This window comes from Phoenix dactylifera, chromosome 2 (genome assembly GCF_051530095.1).
Source record: "Phoenix dactylifera cultivar Ajwa chromosome 2, Ajwa_hap1_PhDact_Kaust_v1.1, whole genome shotgun sequence".
Lineage (NCBI taxonomy): Eukaryota > Viridiplantae > Streptophyta > Magnoliopsida > Arecales > Arecaceae > Phoenix > Phoenix dactylifera.
The window spans coordinates 19,026,276-19,037,217 of NC_143191.1; the positions used below are offsets into that span (position 1 = coordinate 19,026,276).

At 38.0% G+C, this 10,942-nt stretch overlaps 1 pseudogene; it reads right to left on the reverse strand.

Annotated features, from left to right (window-relative positions):
- Positions 1 to 796: 796 nt before the first annotated feature.
- LOC120105411 (small nucleolar RNA R71) lies at positions 797 to 894 on the reverse strand (annotated as a pseudogene).
- Positions 895 to 10,942: the final 10,048 nt, after the last annotated feature.

The following is a 10,942-nucleotide window of genomic DNA, read 5'->3' on the forward strand; positions in this document are numbered from 1 at the left end:
TGACCCCTCCACTTACCTGGGAGCTTACCTGGTCAACTCGGTTCATTAGACCGGATTGGAGGCTTAGGTGCCCTCTTCAGACCAGTTAGGAGCTGTCTAGAAATTTAAGAAAAACATTAGAAATTGAGGTGTAATGTTTAGTTGCATGTTTGATTGTGAATAGATTTTTGTTTTAGGGTGTAGTTTTAGGGTATCTTTAGTTGGTACTTATATTTATATTTATTTTTTTTAAAAAAAACATAAAATAAATTTAATTAAATTTTGTATGCTAGGTTGGAATAGGGACGACACCGGTCGATTAAGTCGTACAACTTTAGATCATCCCTTAGGACACATCCTTGAAATTCCTTCGCAGTATCTCACACCTTGTGAGATGGCAAATTTTCCTGATGATGTAGGAAGTCACCATGGTGATGAAGGTAGACCCCCAGTTATGACACTTCGACAATACTTACACCCCACCAGGACTAGTCAACCTTCATGCATGATTATTCCTGAAAACGTAGGACACTTTGAAATCAAACCAGGAGTAATTCAATTGCTGCCAAAGTATCATGGAATGGAATCCGAGAACCCTTATCTTCACCTTAAGGATTTTGAGGAAATTAGCATCACATTTAGAGTGCCAAATGTATCGGAAGATGTCCTTAAATTGACCTTGTTCCCTTTTTCCTTAAAGGATAAAGCCAAAACATGGCTGAACTCCTTGAGACCTAGATCGCTAGGAACATGGCATGATATGCAAAAAGAATTCTTGAAAAAATTCTTTTCCGCACAAAGGACTAACTTTTTGAAAAGGCACATTAGTAACTTCCAACAAAAAGACCATGAAACATTTTATGAATACTGGGAGAGATTTAAAGATTTGCTTCTCTCTTGTCCTCATCATGGGTTTGAAACATGGAGAACCATTAGTTTCTTTTACGAAGGATTGTCTCCACAGTTAAAACAATTTATAGAGACTATGTGCAATGGTCTATTTTTGGAAAAGCAACCCGATGAGGCATGGGACTATTTAGATTCTCTCGCAGAGACTGCACAATTATGGGATACAGGGGATAGAGTGAATAAACCTTTACCTAAGCCTACTAGCATTGGACACGGGGGCCTTTACAACCTTAGTACTCAGGATGATATTCAGGCTAAAATGGCAGCCCTTACTAGGAAGGTAGAGGAAATTGAACTTAGAAGGATTGAACCCGTCAAGACCGTAGAACATAACAGCGAGTGTTGTAGGATTTGTGAGATGCCTGGCCATCTCACCACTGATTTTCCCACAATACCCGCATTCAAGAAAGTCTTGCACGATCAGGCCAATATTGTGAATACCTATCAAAAATCTTTCAATAATCCTTTTTCGGGTACTTACTGTTGGAATTTGTATCCTAAATGTCAATCGTCAGCATATTGATGATTGAATTTTGTAAATGAATTGACAAATTAATAAAGTGTTATTTGGCATTATTCATCATTTCATCTTCAAATGAACTCTTATATGATGAAGTCCTTAGGACTTATGTTATGATAAAGGAGGATTTATCTTTGAGTCCTTAAACTTGTTTGCGACGAAATGATATGTTGTTACTAAGACGACAACATTATCGAGATTAGGTCGTTGTGTGACATATATGTTGGTTGTCCTCTTAACCAAGGAGTGTGGAGACACTGGTATGCCACACAAGTGAAGTGTAGAAGTACATTTCACTAAACGTGACCAATTCCGAAACGCTCTACTGTCGAGAGATGTTCCGAGTGGATATGGGTATAAGTTTGGCCCTCTGACCTGAGACCGCAACCTGTGACTAGCAAGCAACTCACTGTACTTTGGTACCGGACTACCTGAATTTCTAATTCAGTGACGGAAGGTCACTGGGTGCAGTCAAGTACTTGCGTAGTCAGTTGTGAGTCAAGATGGAATTGACCCCTCCTGAAAACAGGAGATAATGTCTTGTGATTAATTTAGCAAAACCTTGGCCAGGGTAATCCCAGTGAGGAGTCACGGGATATCTAAAGTTAATCACATAATGGATGTACTAATTATAGGGTTGACAGTGAGCTCTAAGTCATCCTGGCATTAGGAGTCAAAGGGATTGAATTATACAGTAACCATAGTTCAGGGTTCCAAAATATTTGCTTCGCATATATTCGACCTATCCGGACGTCGGGTACCATTGCTAGATGGTCACATCGATTTGTGTAGAAAATTGTTCCTATACTACCGGCTTAGGTTCGAACCTATGAGGTCACACGCATAGAAGATTCCTGATTGATCAAGAAAGCTGATGAATGATTAAGAATCATTCAGGGATAATTTGGTCAATTTGATTGGCAAATTATCTTATAAAATAATTAAAGTAATTATTGAAGGATTAATTAGTAATTAAATTACTAATAAACTCAATTTGATTGAGTAATTGTGCTAAGGATGAGCCAAATTGAATTGGATTCAAGTTTGGGCTCAATCAAGGTTTTGACCTGATTGGATTAGGTCAGAACCAAAAAGGACTTAAGCTAATCAAATTAATTTTAAATTAATTTGTTCTTAATTGGGGATTGACCTAATTGAATTAGGTCCAACACAAAGTAATAATTCAATTTGATTGAGTTTGCATGAGCCAAAATTGAATTGGATTCAATTTGAGCTCAATCAAGGTCTGACCTGATTAGATTGGGTTCAACCAAAATTGCTTTGTTTTAATTCGGGTTTGACCAAATTTGATTAGGTGCAACCTAAGGGGATTAGGCTCAGATGATGTGGCAATTATTGGTGACATGGAATTGGATTTCATGAATTTTAAATAAACCAAAATTATTGCATGGCACATGGACCCATTGCTTGACACATGGCGACATTGTTTGTTATTTGAATTTAAATTCAAACATTAAGCAATGTGTTAAATGATTTTAATCACTCAAACCATCAGCCAAGGTGGCGTCTGAGTTTTTGAATGGATTAAATTCGAATTTCAAGAGGTGATTTCGAAATTATGAAGTGTTTTACCTTGCCACATGGATTTCAAATTCCTTCCCTCTTGCACATGTGTTTAAAATTTGAATTTAAATCAGATTTGGTTGAGATCTGATTTGGGTTGTTCCTATTCCTTTGCATGTTCCAACTAAAAGAGGTTTTCTAAAAATAAATTTTGAATTTTGAATGAAAATTCGGAGGCCATTAAAAGGGGTCAAACATGGGCACCAAAAACACATCCAATGCAGCCTTCTTCCTCACCCGCCTCCTCCTCCTCTTCTTCTCCATTTTAGATAGGGTTTTCAGGGTGAATATCTAGAAGATTCAAGATCAAATCTGAGTCCTCTACTTCCCTTACAAACCTCATCTCTATCTGCTTCAAGACGATTGATCAAGAGTTGATTGAATCCCGGCGGGCAGATTTCAGCTTTCAAGTCTTCTGCAGCTGCTAGCACTGTTGCGGAAGAAGATCCTTCAGGATTTCGCGTGTACTTCTCGTAGAGGCCATTCATGTGCGTGGCTGCGAAGTCAAGAATTAGATTCACAACTTTCATCCATCATAAAAGGTATTAATCTAGCATTAATCATTTATTATGGTGTCAAGGTCTAGGTCCAATTCCCCGAGGTTTTACCCTCTTTTGGGGCTCCTCACGGAGATATCTCCAGAATCCATTCGATGGATATTCAGAGATTAATTGGAATAGAGTTCTTAAGTTTCAGATCTGATAGTTAATCATGCATAAAAGTTTTAGCATAATTGTTTAAACGATTCCGGCATAATCCTATGTGTTCTTAAGGTGCTGATTTCTAGATTTGATCTTGTAAGCATGCATGAATTAAATTGTTTGATTCGGTTTTTTCTGCTGCGTTTTAAAACTTAAAAAAAACTACGTATGGCTTGATCCCCCTTATGAAGGGGTACGTAGGCAACCCGATCAGGTTCAGCCATGGTTTTCAAAAAAAAAAAAAAATTCAGCATGCTAAACACCGAAGAACCTAGGATTCACTTACATTGGTATCAGAGCCAGGTTTATGTTTAAACTTTTATGTTTTAATTCTTGTAATTAAATCTAAAATTATTAACATGTTTAGATTAGATCTAAAGTGCTTTTTATGATTGATTTAATTGCTGATTATGCATGATTAAGTAGATCTGAAATTTTGGATGCATATGATGCATGTTTGTGTTAGGATTAGTAACATGAATAAATCTGAAATCATAATATTATTTAGATTAGATCTAAATAAAGTTTATAATTCATATGATCTCTGATTTTAATGAACAAATCAGAATAAAAGTGAAAAAACAAATACATAAGATGTATGTTGTTTGTATTAATTCATGTTGTTATGTATATGTGATGCATGAACATAAAACATAATGACTTAAACATGAATTAAATCTGATTACATGTGATTAATTACAAAAACTCAGATCTGAAAATGTGTTTTAAGAACTGAAAGATTGTAATTAATATGTAATTAAAAAGAAATATGCAATGATCAAAACTTTCATAAGTCTAAACTTAATTGAGAATTAAGTGTTATGAAATAGAATTGTAACTCAATTAATTGACATTGCATAATTCTTTGGGCATATGGGTTAGCTTGAATCAAGTTCTTAGGATTGGGTTAGACCTAAGGTTAGAATCGAACATGGTCTAATTAGAGTTAATTGATCAAATCTAATTAAGTAGTAACTAGATTAGGTCAAGGAAACTCTAGGTTAAATACAATAGTTGTAGATTGATCAATTCCATGTCTTTGATTAGACCAAGATGGAACTTGATTTAGGCTCAGAGGTGTAGCCCGAGTCATTTGAGTAATCAAATCGAAATTGATTAACCAGTCGGTGTCTAAGGTAAGTTTGGCAGTTTTGACCGGTGGTTTTTAATTGGGAGCTACTCGCACTGATTCGTCTTTGTCGAGTTAATGGCATATCCCTTCCACCGATCTCACTTACCTGGCCGACATGGTCAATCACATTTTGATTGGATCACTTAATGATTCGAGTTAGCCCATGTCTTAAGGAAAATCAGTATGACTAATTTAGGTGTCTCCTTAACCGGTTTGAGTCTAATCTGATTTGGTGAAGTCAGTGGGAGAAATTAGACTAACCGGATCTTCTCATCTATCCTAATTATGAAATCCTCTAAAATTATTAGGTCCTTAAAATGAAATGGTTATGGAGATAACTAGGTCATAGCCTCCCATTAAGTTGGGTGATAATGGGTCCAATGTTTTGATAATTATTGGAGGCGCCACACGCCTGGTACTTATCAAGCATTGGAATTGTCATTCAATATATGATGAGTTAAGTGTACCTTCAATAGGCGGTCAGGTGAGCCGAGCCACACTCGGGCTTGGTCATCTATTAATTGATTAGACTTAACCCTATCATTTAAAGGTTGGACCTGACTAGGATATTCGGTGGAGGCGCCACACGCCTGCCGGAAAACCTAGGGCAAAATCATCACTAGAAGTTGCTTGGTGAAGCAATTGGTTAAGAACCTACCGATAGGTGCATATGGGTTGGCCGAGCCACACTCGGGCCTATATGGGATCTATTGGGTTCTAGTGCCCACTAAAGAATTAGGAGTAATTTTTTGAATTAGAGGTAGAGGCTACCAATTTGTATAAAATAGTGGGAATATCTTTAGACTAAAGTCCAAGTCTACTGTGTTTAGTCAATTCATATACTAATAGCCAAATTTTCTTTTTATGCAGAAATGGCCACTAATTTATCACTTCGCTCATTGTTGGACAATGACAAGTTGACTGGTCCAAATTTCAATAATTGGCATAGAAAACTGAAAATAGTGCTAGAGCATGAGAGGATCCTTTATGTGATAACGGATCAAGCACCTGAGCAGCCCGCTGCTAATGCATCAAGATCGGCCAGAGACACTTATCAGAAGTGGCTCAGTGACCGGATCACTGTTCGATGCATCATGTTGGCAGCAATGAGTGATGAGTTTAGTAGGCGTTTTGAGAATACGCAGCCGGAAGATATCATTCAAGTGTTGAATGAATCATTCGGCGTTCCTGACGACGTTGAGAGGCACAAAACTAGTTGTGCCATCTTCAGCGCCCGAATGAAAGATGGGACCTCGGTAACTGATCATGTACTGTACATGATTGAGTTGATCGAGCATCTAAGCGCTCTTGGCTTTCCCCTTCATGATCAATTGGGGAAGGATGCCATACTAAACTCATTGCCTGAATCATACCGTCCTTTTCTCACTCATTTTCGTATGACGAAATCTGTAGTGAATTATCACCAATTGTTGGGGTTACTACAGACGTTTGAGAATGATCACCAACTTCTTAAGAAGACGGTGAATTTAGTGGGAGGTTCATCCAAGGGTCGCTCCTTTAAGAAAGGAAAAAAGAAAAATAAAATCCAAAAGAAACAGGTGCACCATGCTCAGCCTAGTCAGAAAAAGAATAAAAAGGCTGATCAGAGCAAGGCGGAGTGCTTCTTCTGCAAGAAGCAAGGACATTGAAAGAGGAACTGTCCTCTTTACATTACATCCCTCGATCCGAACCGGCCTAAGAAAAGTGGGCAATCAGTTGCCAATCAAGGTACTTATATGATAACACCTTGCAATTTTTCTATTTGTGATAATTCGACCTAGGTATTGGATACCGGTAGTCCTTTTAATATTTGCAATTCGTTGCAGGGGCTACAAGTCAGTAAGAGGTTTGAAGAAGGAGAAAGGTTCCTGAATGTTGGAGATGGAAGACCAGTTCCAGTTCTAGCTTTAGGAATTCTTAAACTTGAATTCAGCTCTCATGTAAATGTCCTTAGTGATTGTCACTATTGTCCAAGTTTTCTATTGAATATCATTTCTGTAGGCCTTTTGACCAAAAATGGTTATGAAATATCAATAAAAAAGGATTATTGCAATGTCATTTGGAATGGTGTTGTTGTAATGAATGGAATTTTGAGTAATGGCATTTACATTTTGTCACAGCCTGTTCATGTAATGTATAAATCCAATAAGCGCCCTAGAATAGATAATGTCACGGATGTCTACCTTTGGCATCATAGGCTAGGTCATATTAACAAGAATAGGATGAACAGGTTAAGTAAAGAGGGAATCCTTGATGTTAATGATTGTGAATCATTGACAACCTGTGAATCATGTCTTCTTGGTAAAATGACCAAATCACCTTTTACCAGAAAAGGTGAACGAGCCAGTGACTTATTGACCCTTGTACATTCTGATGTATGTGGGCCAATGAGCACAGATGCTAGAGGTGGGTATTCATATTTCATTACGTTTACAGACGACCTTTCTAGGTATGGTTATGTCTATTTAATGAGACATAAATCTGAATCATTTGAAATGTTCAAATTATATCGTAATGAAGTAGAAAAACAAACTGAAAAGAGTATTAAAACTCTTCGATCAGATCGAGGAGATGAATACCTCTCCAGTGAATTTTTGACATATCTAGGAGAAAATGGGATTCTCTCCCAATAGACTCCTCCTGGTACACCACAATATAATGGTGTGTCAGAAAGGAGAAATCGAACTCTGTTAGACATGGTTCGATCCATGATGGGGTTTGCTAATCTGCTCATATCCTTTTGGGGATATGCTCTTGAGTCAGCCTGCTATATTCTAAATAAGGTTCCAAGTAAGTCTGTAAATAAAACACCACATGAGATGTGGACTGGACGTAAGCCGATGCTCTCTCACCTTAGGATTTGGGGGTGTCCGGCGTACGTCAAACGTTTGAAGACAGACAAACTTGAACCCAAGTCTGACAAATGTTTCTTTGTTGGTTACCCTAAAGAAACTAAAGGATATTACTTCTACTTTGCTGAAGAACAAAAGTTGTTCGTAAGCAATAGAGCAATTTTCTTAGAAAAGGAATTCCTTGGTGAAGGAACAAATAGCTCTAATGTTGAGCTTAGAGAAGTTCAACATGTAGAAGATCCGACACCATCTACTGAACCAGTTGAGTCGGATTTGATTAGATCAGATCCAGAACCCATATTAGATGCACCATTAAGGCGATCGGGTAGAGTACCACGTCAGCCGGACAGATACTACGGTTTCTTGGTCCGAGATGGGGATCCTATCAAACTTGATGAAAACGATGAGGATCCGATCACATATATGGATGCAATGCAGAGGTATGGCTCTGATAAATGGCTTGGAGCCATGCAATCCGAAATGGAATCCATGAAGGTCAATGATATTTGGACATTAGTTGACCCACCCGAAGGAATTAAATCCATAGGGTGTAAGTGGATATTCAAAAGGAAACGGGGCGCAGACGGAAAAGTAGAGACCTATAAAGCCCGTCTGGTTGCCAAGGGTTATCGTCAACGTTATGGTATTGACTATGACGAGACGTTTTCTCCTGTGGCAATGCTCAAGTCCATTCGGATTGTGCTTGCGATAGCAGCACATTTAGACTATGAAATCTGGCAAATAGATGTAAAGACCGCATTTCTAAATGGAGATTTAGAAGAGGAAGTGTATATGATACAACCTGAAGGTTTTACATCTGCAGATGAGTCTAAAGTGTGCAAGCTTCAAAAATCCATTTATGGATTAAAGCAAGCTTCACAGAGTTGGAATATACGTTTTGATAAGGTAATCAAAACATATGGCTTCATTAAGAATGAAGAGGAACCTTGCATTTATAAATGGGCAAATGGTTCAGTTATTATATTCTTTATTTTGTATGTGGATGACATTCTTTTAATCGGAAATGACATTCCTGCATTACAAGGAATAAAGGTTTGGCTATCATCTCAATTTGCCATGAAGGATTTGGGAGAAGCATCTTACATCCTAGGGATGAAGATCTATAGAGATAGATCTAGAAGATTGCTTGGATTATCCCAATCCACATACATTGATACTATACTGAAGAGGTTCAGTATGATTAATTCCAAGAAAGGCTATCTTCCGATGGGCTATGGAATTAACCTCTCTAAAAGGGATTGTCCGACAACCCCTCAAGAAAGAGTGAGTATGGATAGAATTCCATATGCTTCGGCAGTGGGATCTATAATGTATGCCATGACATGTATTAGACCAGACGTGGCATACTCACTAGGAGTAGTGAGCAGATACCAGTCTGATCCAGGTAGCAACCACTGGAAGGTTGTAAAAACCATCCTTAAGTATTTGAGAAATACTAAAGATCAGTGGCTTGTCTATGGTGATTCTGACTTAAAACTTGAGGGATATACTGATTCAAGTTTTCAGTCAGATCAAGATGATAGCAAGAGCATGTCAGGATATATCTTCACTCTTAAGGGTGGGGCCATCTGCTGGAAGAGTTCCAAGCAGCATACAGTGGCAGATTCTACATGTGAAGCAGAATATATCGCAGCATCTGATGCCGCGAAGGAAGCTGTATGGTTGCGGAAGTTCATCACCGAGCTTGGAGTGACACCCTCCATTGATGGTCCAGTGCCTGTATTTTGTGACAATACTGGGGCCATAGCTCAAGCAAGAGAACCCAAAGCACATCAGCGGACCAAGCATATTCTACGTCGCTACCACCTGGTTCGAGAGATCATCGATCGAGGTGATATTGATCTTCAGAAGATTGACACAAAAGAAAATCTGGCTGACCCATTTACCAAAGTCCTCGGCATCAAAGAGTTCGACGAACACAAGTCGAAGATGGGTATTAGATACTGTGCCGATTGGCATTAGGCTAAGTGGGAGTTGTTGGAATTTGTATCCTAAATATCAATCGTCAGCATATTGATGATTGAATTTTGTAAATGAATTGACAAATTAATAAAGTGTTATTTGGCATTATTCATCATTTCATCTTCAAATGAACTCTTATATGATGAAGTCCTTAGGACTTATGTTATGATAAAGGAGGATTTATCTTTGAGTCCTTAAACTTGTTTGCGACGAAATGATATGTTGTTACTAAGACGACAACATTATCGAGATTAGGTCGTTGTGTGACATATATGTTGGTTGTCCTCTTAACCAAGGAGTGTGGAGACACTGGTATGCCACACAAGTGAAGTGTAGAAGTACATTTCACTAAACGTGACCAATTCCGGAACGCTCTACTGTCGAGAGATGTTCCGAGTGGATATGGGTATAAGTTTGGCCCTCTGACCTGAGACCGCAACCTGTGACTAGCAAGCAACTCACTGTACTTTGGTACCGGACTACCTGAATTTCTAATTCAGTGACGGAAGGTCACTGGGTGCAGTCAAGTACTTGCGTAGTCAGTTGTGAGTCAAGATGGAATTGACCCCTCCTGAAAATAGGAGATAATGTCTTGTGATTAATTTAGCAAAACCTTGGCCAGGGTAATCCCAGTGAGGAGTCACGGGATATCTAAAGTTAATCACATAATGGATGTACTAATTATAGGGTTGACAGTGAGCTCTAAGTCATCCTGGCATTAGGAGTCAAAGGAATTGAATTATACAGTAACCATAGTTCAGGGTTCCAAAATATTTGCTTCGCATATATTCGACCTATCCGGATGTCGGGTACCATTGCTAGATGGTCACATCGATTAGTGTAGAAAATTGTTCCTATACTACCGGCTTAGGTTCGAACCTATGAGGTCACACGCATAGAAGATTCCTGATTGATCAAGAAAGCTGATGAATGATTAAGAATCATTCAGGGATAATTTGGTCAATTTGATTGGCAAATTATCTTATAAAATAATTAAAGTAATTATTGAAGGATTAATTAGTAATTAAATTACTAATAAACTCAATTTGATTGAGTAATTGTGCTAAGGATGAGCCAAATTGAATTGGATTCAAGTTTGGGCTCAATCAGGGTTTTGACCTGATTGGATTAGGTCAGAACCAAAAAGGACTTAAGCTGATCAAATTAATTTTAAATTAATTTGTTCTTAATTGGGGATTGACCTAATTGAATTAGGTCCAACACAAAGTAATAATTCAATTTGATTGAGTTTGCATGAGCCAAAATTAAATTGGATTCAATT